General features: G+C 44.7%; 1 protein-coding gene across 1 annotated transcript in view; it reads right to left on the reverse strand.

The window, feature by feature from the left end:
• The window catches only part of MSN (moesin), a 72,701-nt gene that overhangs the window by 42,673 nt on the left and 15,518 nt on the right, over positions 1-14,510 (reverse strand). The gene's annotated exons all lie outside the window — the stretch shown is intronic.

The following is a 14,510-nucleotide window of genomic DNA, read 5'->3' on the forward strand; positions in this document are numbered from 1 at the left end:
GAATGGGGAAGTAACCATCCCACATCATATCTAGCAAGGACCATGACAAAGGTAATCAGAGGCAACTGTGGAAACATAAAGGGGGTCCCAGACAATAATGGAAAAGGTGGGAAGGCAGAAGGTTTCTAGAGGAAGAACTGACCTGTCCTGAAGGATAAATAACATTGCCACGCACACACACACAAAAAGGTGTTAAAGGGAAAGGGAAGCTCATGGTGTTCAGGGGAGAGGAAGAGCATGTACAAACACGCAGAGGCAAGAAACACAAATATATGCCCTCCAAATGCCATAGGGAAATATACAATATGCAAAAACACTCCCAGAGGCACAAAGTTGAGAATCTAGACATCCTTTCCCAGCTCTCTAACCCTTTGTCCAGAGTCTATCAGAAGATAATTAAGTTTGAGACCTTTCTGCCACCACAGTATTAGGCACTAGCTCATAAGATTGCCACATAAGATATGGGGAAGAGGTGTGTGACAGACAGAAAACCCTGAAGACAAAGCCAGACAAGGTGGCCTAGTGTACAAGGTATAGGCAGGAAGCCAGCTGTTTTACACAGCCCCAGCGAGGCACCAGAGTAACCTAATGAGCACTCCATACCCTAGCTCCCACAAACCTTGTGGGAACCACTCTGTAGATTTCAAGGGAGTCTACCACAACCTTGGAAAATCTGTCTACCTACAGATAGACCAAGAAGGGGGACCAGACTAAAAGAGCCCCCTGAACCCACACCCCACCACACACACAAGGAGGAAGTGAAAACTACCAGCACAGCAAGGGCTTGGGGTGGGTCCAGCCAGTGCTGTCAGGCTTCTGCAAAGGGGCGTGGGCCCACTGATTTCACAAATTGTTTTACCCTCTTGAGTAAAAGTTCCTCTAATCATTTTCTCCTCCGCACATTCTCTCTTCTTTGCACACTATAACCATCCTGTCTAACCTGGGTCTCATGTACCCCTTCTCCTTTTCCCCATTCCCTCATCCTGGGGCTTTCAAGGCTCCCCAGAGCTATGGTTCCTCTTCACAAAGCAGCGGATACACCCACACAGATTCTCAGACTGCTTCTCCCCGATTCACTGCAGCGGAAGGCACAGTGGCATTCACCGCAAACTAGGCCAGTCATTGGCATCACTATTTTGAATACCAGTTTCCTTATCTACTAAAAATTCATACAGAGACAATGCAGTATAGGGAGCACACTTACAAATTAGAGGCTAAGCCTAACTAGGGTCCTAAAATTCTTTGATCTCAATACTTACAGAGGGAAAAAAAATATGATGAAAGAAATTAGGAGAAATGGCACCTTCGATATGCCAGGCACCCTTCTAGGTGTACTTTCACAATCATGAGCTCTTTTCTCTCTCATAAATCCCAAAGAAGCGGGTATCATGATTATCAACATTTAAAGATGGAAAACTAAGGCTCAGAAAGGCTAAATACCTTACCCAAAGTCAGGAAGCTATAAATAATGATTGAAAATGATTCTACATAACTGGCTTACTTAAATTATCAATTATCTTATGGCTACTACTGTCCTTTCTCTCAAGTCATTTTGATCAATGCTGGCCAGACTCCCACCAAAAGAAGTCATGAAAAACCTAAGGCAACTCTATTTGGAATGCTCACCATTAATTGTCACCTTGAAACTATTGGCCTCGCAGGTGTGGCTCAGTGGTTGAGCATCGACCCATGTGCCAAGAGGTTGCCGGATCGATTCCTAGTCAGGACACATGCCCAGGTTGTGGGCCGAATCCCCAGTGGAGTGTGTGCAGGGGGCGGCCAATGGATGTTCTCTCTGATTGATGTTTCTATCTCTCTCTCCCTCTCCCTAAAATCAATTTTAAAAAAACTATTTAAGCTAATTTCAGTCACTGACTATCCACAAATATGCTTCAGTCCTTGAGGGTCAGGAACATTTGTGCATATTCTACACTGTTGGGGTGAAAGTTCAGGGCTTTGCGGACATTAGGAAAGAAGAGGAACAGCCCTACTGAGTTCTCTTTACCCTCTTGTGCCCTGGTTACCCCTGGTCAGAAAGCTCAATGGTTGAGCCTCCCAGACCTAGTAGCCTGAAGTCAGGTGGCCATCTGCAATCCTAGGGATATTTGGGAAAGGGTAGGCACTGTAAAAAGGAAAAGAGAATGCATTCCAGAGCAGATCTGGTACAACTCCTCTTAGATCCCTGACCTTTCTAGGAGGGTGACTCAGCCTTGGCATCACACTCTCTCCGTTCCAGTATTCCCAAAGACTTGGCATCCGGGTATGGGTGCCTGAAAAGGCATGTACCCACACAAACACACAACAGCTAACACAGTGTGCCCCCCTTTCTAAACACTGGGTGGAAGGGCTACAGACTGAGCCAGGAATGCTTCCCTGTCTGGGTAAGCTTATCACTAGAGCTACACTGTAATATCACCCCCCTACCCCCACCAACTCCAAACAGTCTCAGTATCTTGCTCCAAAAGTACCCAGGATTCCTTCTGTTCAGGCATGGTCTCATAAGAACACAAAGGAGGCACCTTCTCAAAAAAGCCAGGTTTGATTTGAGGAGGCTCAGCAAAGCCAGGGATGAAGTGTGGGGGAAGGAACAGGAAGAGCTAGCCTCAGCTCCAGAATCCCCTGGTGAGTACAGCTTTGGACTGTTGTGTTTTTGTTTTCAAATCTCCCTAATTACTATCAACAGCAGCTGCATACTTATCAGATTTGGGACCATCTGGGATGAAAAGCTAAATCTCACATAGGACGAGTGAGCTAGAGGAAAGCATCATCTATCAAGTTCTTTCCACTTCAACAAGGATACAATTCTAATTCTAACCCCCAGTGACTATGATTCCAAATGTCCATGATAAGGAGACTGAATGGCCTGGTTAGTTGGCAACAACATGGAAGAGGCTGGCTGCAAGCAGCCCAATCGTAAATTAGAATTAAAAGGCCTACCAATGTGCCTGGCTCAGGAAAGAGGTGACTATAAAGGAGTCATGAGTTTATAAGAAATTGGTATATAGTAAGTTGGGAGTGTCAAGACTACCAAGGGTTGAACTGTTTCTGTGTGCCACATACGATCTCTGTTGCATATTCCTCTTTTTTTCCTTTAAAAAAAAATGCTTTTTAAAATGTAACTTTTCTGAGAAAACACCAAATAGTGGATGACACCAATGCTGCCAGAGGGCCTGGAGGCCTGATGGGCACTGGAATTGGAGGCTGCTATGGCTTCGATAGCAGATTCAGGAGCAGCATCTGGGGCCGAGGCTGGGGCCAGGCCAAGGGTGTGGAGCTCACGGTGGCAAGGCAGAGGACAAAGAGTGGATCCCCAACACCAAGCTGGGCCACCTGCTCAAGGACATGAATATCAAGTCTCTGGAGAAAATCTGTCTCTTCTCCCTCTCTGCCTATCAAAGAATCTGAGCTCACTGACTTTTTTCCTGGGGGCATTGAAAATTATGCTGGTGTAAACCTACGCTAGCCAGAGGTCCCAGTTCAAGCCATTTGTCGCCATCCAGGGATTACAATGGACATGTTCATCAGGGTGTTAAGTGCTCCAAGAAGGTAGCTACTGCCATTCACGGAGTCATCATCCTGGCCAAACTCTCCATCGTCCGTGTGCAGCAAGGCTATTGTGGGAACAAGACTGGCAAGCCCCAGACCATCCTTTGCAAGGTGGCTGGCTGCTATGGTTCTATGCCAGTGTGCCTCATCCCAGCCCTCAGGGGCACTGGCATTATCTCAGTCCCTGTGCCCAAGAATCTGCTAATAATGGCTGGTATTGACAACTATTACACCTTGGCCAGGGGCTGCACTGCCACCCTGAGCAACTTCCCCAAGGTGACCGTTGATGCTATCTCCAAGACCTACAGCTCTCATCCTGACCTGTGGAAAAAGACCATGTTCACCAAGTCTCCCCATCAGGAATTCACTGACCATCTTATGAAGATTCACACCACAGTTTCCATGCAGAGGACCCAGGCTCCAGCTGTGGCCACCACATAATCTTACACAAAAATAAATAAATAAATAAATAAATAAATAAATAAATAAATAAATAAATAAATAAATAAAGTGAGCTAAGTCTGTTTGAAAAAACGTGAAACTTATTCTTACAATGCATACAAAAACAGGTCTAGCAAACAAGTTTGCCAATTGCTAGACTAAACTAAATATTGGCAGGCTAGTAACTCCACTCACTATCTGCAAGGCCTCAAACCCAGCCAGACATTCTACTTTCCAAAGAAGCAAGGGTCTTACCTGAAAGTCCACCAGATAACTAGCCCAGACAATTATACATAGTAGCTTTCTTCCTACCTAAGTAAAGGCATTGGTGGGAAAACTAGGTAGTAATAAGCTTAGACCACTAACCATCTTCCCCAAAGGCTCCTTCACATACCAGAAGGCCCTGTGCCAAGCTGATCCCTCTCAATAGCAGGCCCCAGGCCAGTGGCTGAGCCATAGAGTACCTGGCCCCTAGGCCTCTGGCTCCAACCTCTGGCCTTGAAGAGCAAGAGGCACACATTAAGAAGAAAAAAGAAAAAGAAAAACATCCCAGCTGGCCTATTAAGGGTTCAGGAAATAAAAGGACAGACAGGTAGGGCTTGTTTCCCTCCCTATCCTCTTAGAAAATGTTTGGAGAATAAAAGGAAATCAAGTCGGAGATGCCAAACTCAGTGGTAGAGAGAGAGAGAAGAATAAAGCCAATGCCAATAACAAAGCTCCGAGCTTAAAGACTTCCATTAACAGCCCTGGCCGGTTTGGCTCAGCGGTTAGAGTGTCGACCTGTGGTCCCGAGATACCCGAGTTCGGTTCCCGCTAAGGGCATGTACCTCAGTTGCAGTTTGTCCCCGGCCCTGGTTGGGTTGTACGGGTGGCAACTACTCGATGTGTCCCTTTCACGTCGATGTTTCTCTCTCTCTCCCTCCCACTCTATCTGAAAAAAATATCAAAAAATGTCCTCGGATGAGGATAAAAAGACTTCCATTAATAGCCAACACTGCACACAAACCTTTCTCTCCTCTGGACTAGGTCTAGGATCCTCTAGGGTCCAATCAGCACTTCTCTCACAAGGAAGTGGTAAGAAATAAAAACCTTCAGGAGTGCCCATCTTCTAACCTCCCACACCAGGTCCCTGCTCCTCATAATTGCCCTCTTGTAGAAAAAAGAAAAGAAAACCATGTACATGTGAAAGCATGTGTACCCTAAAAGTCAACTACTACCTGAGAAGTATGGGCTTCTGGATACAAGGTGTGCCACAGATGGCCGACGCTCCAATGCAGCCCTTCCCTCCCCATTAGCTTTGAGATTCTTCCCCCTGGAGATAGATGGCTTCTAGGAAATCTAGTCTGACTCAAGGAAGGAATGCCTTCAAACCAATTCGGCAACTACTGAGCACCTGCAAACTGTGGAGCAGAGAATTGGGCACTGAGAATACAGAGATTATGACAAGCCCTTACTTCAAGGGGTTACCCATCTAGTAGCGAAAAGATGTAATTATTGGATCCTACAGAATGCAATGCATGCTATATCTACCCTAAAGTCCTAGTCACCTTTCTCCCCAAATGAAAATTTCATTTGGAGGCTGGTAAGAGAAAGAAACCAAGATGTCCTCCTGCTGCTGCTTGGTTCTCCACATTTCAGCACATTCTTGTGCCTCTGGGAGGGCTTGGAACAAAGTCCTCTTTCCTACCATAGAAGGAGCCTATTCTCTAATTGGGATGCCACATATAAAACAGTGGAAAAATAATCAAAGACCACACTGTGATATGGTGCCAGGGCTTCTGGGAGAGCTTGCTGCACTGTGAAAGGTATAGGAGTGGCAGGGGCTGGGACAGTCAGATGTAAAGGCCATGCAGCTGAAGCAGGAAGCAGAGAACAAGCAGTCTTCATGTCCCGAGCACCTTGCCTTGGATACAGGGCAGGGTCCCAGACCAGCACTTTATATAGAGCTGAGGAATGCCATCACCAGGTCCTTGGGCTCTTACTCACCAACCCCTGTAATGTTCCCACTAACTGAATGCCTTGTTGCCCACGGCATTACTTAATACCCATCCTGTCCTACCACCACCACCCCCAGCATCACCAGTGGTCTGCACATGCCCAGACAGTGAATTTGTGCTCTAAAGAGAGATGTTTACCTCCCTTGGGTCTAGTTAGTTACTTTGATTTTTTTTTTATCCTCACCCAAGGACATTTTTGCATTTATCTTCAGATAGAGCGGGAGGGAGAGAGGGGTAAAGAGAGAGAAAGAGACATGGATGTGAGAGAGACACATCAACTGGCTGCCACCCTCACGACCCCAACCGGGGCCGGGGAAAAACTGCAACTGAGGTACGCGCCCTTAGCGGGAACTGAACCCAGGTCTCTCTGGTCCATGGGCCGACACTCTAACCGCTGAGCCAAACTGGCCAGGGCGCTTAGTTACTTTGAACCCTACCCCTTCCTCTAGCACTTGGTGGCCAGGGGCAGGGGAGGGTTACATATCTCATCTAAGCACAATAGCCAAGTTTAAAGGCTGCCCAACTGGCCCTGGCCGGTTTGGCTCAGCTGTTAGAGCATCGGCCTGCAGTCCGGAGAGACCAGGGTTCGGTTCCCACTAAGGGCATGTACCTCAGTTGCAGTTTGTCCCCGGCCCTGGTTGGTCGTGCGGGTGGCAGCCACTCGATGTGCCTCTTTCACGTCGATGTTTCTCTCTCTCTCTCTCTCTCTCCCTCCCACTCTATCTGTGCAAAAAATGGAAAAATGTCCTCGGGTGAGGATAAAAAAAATAAAAAATAAGGCTGCCCAACTGAGTTGTCAGAGCTACCTTTACCCCCAGCTATGAAAGTGAAGTAGAAAGAGCCCTAGATAGGGACTCAGTTCAGCTGCAACCATTCTGTGTTGCTGTGGGTATAGATAGACCTCCTCTTTCTCAGACTCAGTTTTCTCAGATGCAATGTGGAAAGGCTTTGATTAGTAACATAGTTATCAGCCTTGACCCAACATTAAAATAACCCAAGGGAGCTCTTAAAAAACAGCCCTGGCCGGTTTGGCTCAGCGGTTAGAGCATCGGCCTGTGGTCCGGAGAGACCCGGGTTCGGTTCCCGCTAAGGGCACGTACCTCGGTTGCAGTTTGTCCCCGGCCCTGGTTGGTTGTGTGGGTGGCGACCACTCGATGTGTCCCTTTCACATCGATGTTTCTCTCTCTCTCTCTCTTCCTCTCTCTCCCTCCCACTCTACCTAAAACAAAAAATGAAAAAAAAAATGTCCTCGGGTGAGGATGATTAAAAAACACCAATACCCAGCCCAGCCAGTGTGGCTGAGTGGATTGAGCGTTGGCCCATGGACTGGGAGGTCCTGGTTCGATTCTCGGTCAGGAAACATTCCCAGGTTACAGGCTCGATCCCCTATAGGCAGTGTGCAGGAGGGGCAGCTGATCAATGTAGCTCTCTCACATCAAAGTTTTTTCTCTCTTACTCTCACTTTCTCTTTCTCTTTAAAAAAAAAAATCAATAAAAATACTGATGCCCAAAGCCAGAACAGTTCATCAGAGTGTACCTGTGCTTCCATAAGCTTGCCAACACCAACTATATAGGCATGGACTTCTCCAGTAGATGAGAAGGCAAGGAGCCTAGCTGGCCCAATGCAAAACTCAGCCCCCTACTATAAGGGTAGCTCTAACAGTTAAACTCGACCTTCATTCTGGCACCTGGGGTCACTTGAGTCATAAGTTCCATTTCCTCCTTTTCCCAATAATGCTTCAAATCCACAAGAAAAAAAAAATATATATATATATATATATATCAGCAATAGTAAATTTAACTTCTCATGCTTGTTTGTTTGTTTATTAATCCTCATCCAAGGATATTTTTTCCATCGATTTTTAGAGAGAGGGAAGGGGAGGGAGAGAGAAAGAAACATCTATGTGAGAGAGACACATTGATTAGTTGCCTCCCACATGCCCCCTGACCAGGGCCAGAAATCGAACCTGCAACCCAGGTATGTGCCCTTCACCAGGAATCAAACCTGAGACCCTTTGGTGCATGGGCCAATGCTCTATCCACTGAGCCACATCAGCCAGGGCCAACTTCACATACTTTGACATTAAGCAAGCATTACGACTTTTTCTTCTTCTGAAGGACCAGGATTATCTGACATTATGAACTGTGTTTATTCTTTTGACACATCTGGTCTCTATGGCCCAACTTTAAGGACCTCATATCCTACACACAGAGGACGGTGACAAGGAAAAACGTCCCTTCCTATTTCCATACTCTTTGGCTGCTCTAGTGACAAATTCCCATGTGACTGTGTCACATTCCTGAGGGCTTACCAACTACTTATGACCTGGGACTATCCGGCCAGGAACTATACTAAACCATTTATCTCATGATGTCATCCTATTGCTTATTTCTGGTAAGTTCCCTAAGAACTACCTTTCCAGAGCACCTCTTCCCTCCTAACCCAAGTCAGGCCTGGACTGACTCCTGCCACCCTCACATGCCTATTCCTCCACCCAGTTATGCTCCTGAACATTCCAAGGCTCTGTCTCCCCTCCAAAAGCCAGACATAGCTGACAACTCCCAACCTCTTAGAGCCAGTGGAGTTGCCATTTGGCCCAGTTCCCCACAGAATGAGAACATTTGTGAGATGTATTCCACCACCTCCTACCCAAGGTGGGGCAGACCAGCCTCCATCGTTGAGGGAATGTAACATTTCTGAATAAATCGCAGGCTTTCAGAGCAGAAATGGTGCTCAGAGATTAGCCAATTCCTTATAGAACAGACCATGGTCCCAAAAGTAGCACGGGATTGGCCAAAATTGCCCTGGGAAGCTAGCAGCAGAGACCAGACTAAACTCCAGCTCTTCAACATCAGAAGAGTGCTCTTTCCATGATTCCCCAATACCTCCTCCACTCGACAACAAGTTGGACCGATGCTCATGCTCTCACCAAGATACAAACAAGACCCTACATTATTATCTAGGTCTATGTAATCCCCAAACAATTCTCACTTCCTAACGAGGAACATTTATGTATCCAGGAACAAGGCAAAGCCAAGTAAGTTATTGGCTCAACCAGGTGGAAAGCTCATCTAGCTTTGAAGGCAGTGGTTTGACTCGAGCAAGAAGGGTGACACGAGAAGCCAGCTTCAAAACAAGAGTCAGGCCAGGCCCCAAACAGGTAGAACACAAACAATATGACATCCTCACATAGACTCAACTACTAAAAATTCTCTCTAAACTTTATTCTTGACTCATGATATTTTTGAAGAAGAAAAATAAAAGAAATTGTTGAAAAAGAAACTAAAAGGAGATTGGGCAACTATTGGAACAGGAGAAGGGCCAGGTGTTTAAAGCTGAAACATCCTTTCTAGCCTCAGAACCCTGATCTAACCATGACTAGACCTTAAGTCCGGGCTTTTATGAAATAACACGTCTCCTTTCTAAACCCCACCCAATGTGGAATCCAAAACCAGTCTTCTGTTTCCCGCTCAAGTCCTGTCTCTCTTATTCATTGGCTGAGTAATTTTTGCAGAGTCACTTAACTTCTTTGAGCCTCAGTTTCCTTATATTAAAAATGGGGCCCTGGCCGGTTTGGCTCAGCGGTTAGAGCGTTGGCCTGCGGTCCGGAGAGACCCGGGTTCCCGCTAAGGGCACGTACTTCGGGTGCAGTTTGTCCCCGGCCCTGGTTGGTCGTGCGGGTGGCAGCCACTCGATGTGTCCCTTCACGTCGATGTTTCTCTCTCTCTCTCCCTCCCACTCTATCTGTACAAAAAATGGAAAAATATCCTCGGGTGAGGATAAAAAAAAAAAATGGGGCCCTGGCCAGTTTTGCTCAGCGGTTAGAGCGTCGGCCTGCGGTCCAGAGAGACCCGGATTCGGTTCCCGCTTAGGGCGTGTACCTCGGTTGCAGTTTGTCCCCAGCCCTGGTTGGGTCATGAGGGTGGCAGCCACTCAATGTGTCCCTTTCACGTCGATGTTTCTCTCCTACTCTAGCTGAACAAAAATGGAAAAATATCCTCGGGTGAGGATAAAAATAAAAATGGGGATAGTAATTCCTAACCTGCCAACTGGAGTTAATTAATATCAAATGACATAATAGTAGGGATAAAGAGCTTTGACAACTATAATGAATATCATAAATGTAGAGAATTATCTGTGTTGGGAATTTTTATATTTTTTTCCAGACACTGGAAAATCATTGCAGGGCAATTGCAGCCAACCTATAAAGGGATTCCTTCAATTCATATCTGACGGGGCTTTTTTCAACAGAGAACTACTCGGAAAGCAGAAAGCCATCTCTCCCTCCTAGCTTCCTAGCCTTAGCATTTCCTTTTCTGGGATGTTCAACATCTAGAGGTTCCAGAAGAACTTGCCCAAAGAGATCTTTAATAGCTCTTTCAATATTTCTTCAGTCTTGGCTCTTCCTGACAAAAGCTGAATCCCAGTGGAGTAGGGGAAGAGAAAACTGCCCAAACCCTCCTTGGCATAGTCCATATAGGGCAATCTCATACATGGTCTTTTCTGCCTCCGCTCTTGGAAGGATTGCCTCCCTCCCAATCCCAGTCTCATAAATTTGTTCCCCCAACCTGAGTTTATACTTAGAGGCATGATCAGTGACGGTATAAAGAAGCCATCACTTTTCTTGCTCCAGAGGCCAAAGTTCACCATTTTCTTTTTGATTAAGGTAAATTATCCACATCTCCTATGGATAACTCAGCTGTAGCAATATACCCACTTGATATTGGAAAATTTTTGGAAATATTTATCTAATTAATTATGTATTGTTTGGAATATCAGAAAAAGCAAGGAGGTTTGCATTCCTTGGACTCATGTGGCTTAGAACAGGTAGCTGGGAGAAGAAAAGTTTGTTATAGATAGTTCAGAGCTGCTTATAGGACAATGCATAATTGATCCCAAATTATCTACAAATGAGCTATTCCACAGAAATGAAATTTTCCTGATAACTAAGTCTTACTACTTTAAGAATCACAACTATCTTTAATGTTGAGGTGGAAGTCTTTCATCCATTGACATACTCTACTAGCTTGTTCAACAGAGGCTATTAAAACATGACTTAAGCTTCTCTGAGTACCTGAGTCCCGTATGTTTGATTTTCTACAGAACTAATATTTGAGGGCTTTCCAATGTTCTCATTCAATTTTCCCACCAATTCTGAGGCCAGCATTATCATCCCCCCTTTTTTTTCAATCTTTACCTGAGGACATTTTTCCATTTTTTGTTCAGATAGAGTGGGAGGGAGAGAGAGAAAGAGAGAGAGAGAAACATCGACATGAAAGGGACACATAGAGTAGTTGCCACCCACATGGCCCAACCAGGGCCAGGGACAAACTGCAACCGATGTACATGCCCTTAGCGGGAACCAAACCTGGATCTCTCTGGACCGCAGGCTGACGCTCTAACCACTGAGCAAAACCAGCCAGGGCATCATCCCTGGGATGCTCAGAAATGTCAAAGGACTTCCCCAAGGTCACAGAGCCAATCAGCATTAAAACACTGAACTTCTTACAAGCCTGGTCTAAAATAAACCTGGAGATACTTTGGATCCAAGCCTTCTGAAGTAGTCTGATGAAAAGCAAGGATCTAGAACCAATGTTGCTCTACGCAACTAAGCTATCATTTAGAACCAAAGGACAGATAAAGAGATTCCCACACAAGAAAAAGCTAGAGTTCATCACCACCAAAACAGTATTACATGAAATGTTAATGGGTCTTTTTTAAGAAGAAGGAAAAAGAGGATCAAAACTATGAATAATAAAATGGCAATACATACATATGATTAACAATTAAATCTAAAACACGAAGTAAATGAACAAACAGAACAGAAACAGACTTATAGATATAGGGAACAGACTGATGGTTGCCAGGTGAGAAAGGGGGTTGGGTGATTGGATGAAAAAGGTGAAGGGATTAAAAATACAAATTGGTTGTTACAGAACAATCATGGGAATGTAAAGTACGCATAGGGAATATAGTCAACAATATTCTGATAACTACGTATGGTGTCGGATGGGTAAGAGATTTAGCGGAATGATCACTTAGTAAGTTACATGTCTAATCACTAGAGTGTACACCTGAAACTAATATAATTCTAATTCTGTATGTCAACTGTAATTGAAAATAAAAACTATTGGAAAAAAAAAAGGAACATCGCCCTGGCTGGTGTGGCTCAGTTGGTTGGAGTATCATCCTGTGTACCAAAAGATTGCAGGTTCAATTCCCAGTCAGGGCACATGCCCAGATTGCAGGTTAAATCCCTGGTTGGGGTGTGTGCAAGAGGCAACTGATGGATGTTTCCTCTGTGTGTGTGTGTGTGTGTGTGTGTGTGTGTGTGTGTGTCAGTCTCTGTCTCTGTCTCTCTATAAAAAAACAAACAAAGAATGTCTTTCCCTTTCTCTTTTTGGAGTCTGATCTCAGAGTCTTGCTTTCCCTGCCCCACAAAGATTCAGAAAGCTCCAATCACTCAAAATCTATTTGTCTAAAGCTTCCTGTTTGTCTAAAGGGTAAGGCAATAATGTCTGCAGTGGTCTGTCTGCAGTGGTCCATAGGCTTGGCACAGTAAAGGTCAACCTCTGGTGGCCAAGGCTCCAGGATTCAAGGCTGGGCAAGCAGAAGCCCTGCTCCACCCACTGTGAAAGTCTGAGAACTAAAAGGACAAGAGGAGGGTGGGGCATGCCATGAGTGAGTAGAAGAGAGCCTGCATTTCTGGTAATTCTGCTTCTCTTTGCCTGGCCTGGCTCTTTCAATACAATCAATATCCTCAAGCTGGCAAGCATCTAAGACCAAGAGCAGCCACTGGGCGAGAATTTTTCTTCATAATATATTGTATGGTTATTTGTATGTGACAAGTTTCTATCTTCTTCAACTGTTCAACTGGGTGGCTCAGCTAAAGCTGAGTGTTTTGCAATATTCTATTTTTCTGCCACCTGGACTAGATCCCTGGTAAGTATAGTAGGGGATGGAATCTAATTCATCTTCAATGCTCTTCTTTGGGAAAGACTGGAAAGGCATGTTCCCATCACCAACATACACAGATTCTTTCTCTAACCTTGGACAGCTACGACAGCCAAAGATCTTCTGAAGAACAGAGATCTCAGTCGGGTACTGTTTGGAATCAAACTACCCCAAACTGGCAAAAACCACAGAAGGGGGAGGAAGCTACGTAAGCACAGAAAAGTGGCATATCCTACTGCCAGTCACCCCACTAAGATCATTTAGGCACAGTGAGATCAAAGCAATGTCTAGATGTGGGGACTACCGAGCTTAGAAAGGAGAGCAGCTTTCATCCTCCCATCCTTTATCCCAGCAGAACAGCCATGACTCCCACCTTCTCCAGAAAAACTTCTCTTTCAAGCAGGCAAGCCCCTACAATGTCCTCTTTATTTTCCACTCGACAGAGAATATGGGCCCTTTTCATCAAATGTCCCATCATTTGATAATTTGCATATTAATTGTTCCATAAAGACATTAAAATCAGATTTGACATGAAAAGATGGCCACCATATAGAAAAAACAGTTGCAGAACAGTATGGATTTGTCTTATACATGTGTTTAAAGTTATATGTGTATAAATGCATTTAAAAAGTTCACCACAGCCTTGGCCAGTTTTGCTCAGTGGTTAGAGCATCGGCCCATGGACCAAAGAGTCTCAGGTTCGATTCCAGTCAAGGGCACGTACCTCGGTTGCGGTTCGGTCCCCAGCCCTGGTCAGGGTCGTGTGGGAGACAACCAGTCGATGTGCCTCTATCATATCGATGTTACTCTTTCTCTCTCCCTCCCACTCTCTCTGAAGATAAGTAGAAAAAATATCCTCAGATGAGGATTAAAAAAAATCCACCATAGAGGGGATAAATGGTGATGAAAAAAATTAAATTACATTTTAAAAAATAAAAAAATAAAAAGTTCACATAACTGGTTAATACTGATAGTTCTCTCTAGAGAATAGAGCCACAGGCAGAAGATAGGGGATTTTGTAATATTGTCCAGTGCTGTTTCATTTCTTACAGCAAATATGCATGCGTTCCACGGTGAAAAAAACTTACAAATCAAAAATTGTAAAATAAAGTCTGTATTTAAGTCTGTGCTACCAAACAGCACAGACTGTCCATTAACATTCCTTGTATGGTGTCTAGCTCGGCACTGTAACAACAGGGGGAAAAAAAAAATTTCATTGAAGACAAGATGAGCATCATGGGGATGTGAAGTACAGCACAGAGAATATAGTCAATAATATTGTGATAACCATGTATGATGCCAGGCGGGTCCTAGACTGATCAGGAGGTTCACTTCTTAGGTTATATAAATGCCTAACCACTGTGTTGTACTCCTGAAACTAAAATAATACTGAATGAATGTCAACTGTAATTTAAAAAAAACAAAAACATTTTAAATAGAATTTAAAATAAATAAATAAAGACAAAATGACCTTCAGAGGCTCTTGCTATTTTAGGATACAGAACTCATGTAATAGGCCTAAAACCTATACCTCTCAAATGCTGGCCACACCCCTCTCTCGGAAACGGGTG

Source organism: Molossus molossus, unplaced genomic scaffold, assembly GCF_014108415.1.
Source record: "Molossus molossus isolate mMolMol1 unplaced genomic scaffold, mMolMol1.p scaffold_m16_p_2, whole genome shotgun sequence".
Classification (NCBI taxonomy): Eukaryota; Metazoa; Chordata; class Mammalia; order Chiroptera; family Molossidae; genus Molossus; species Molossus molossus.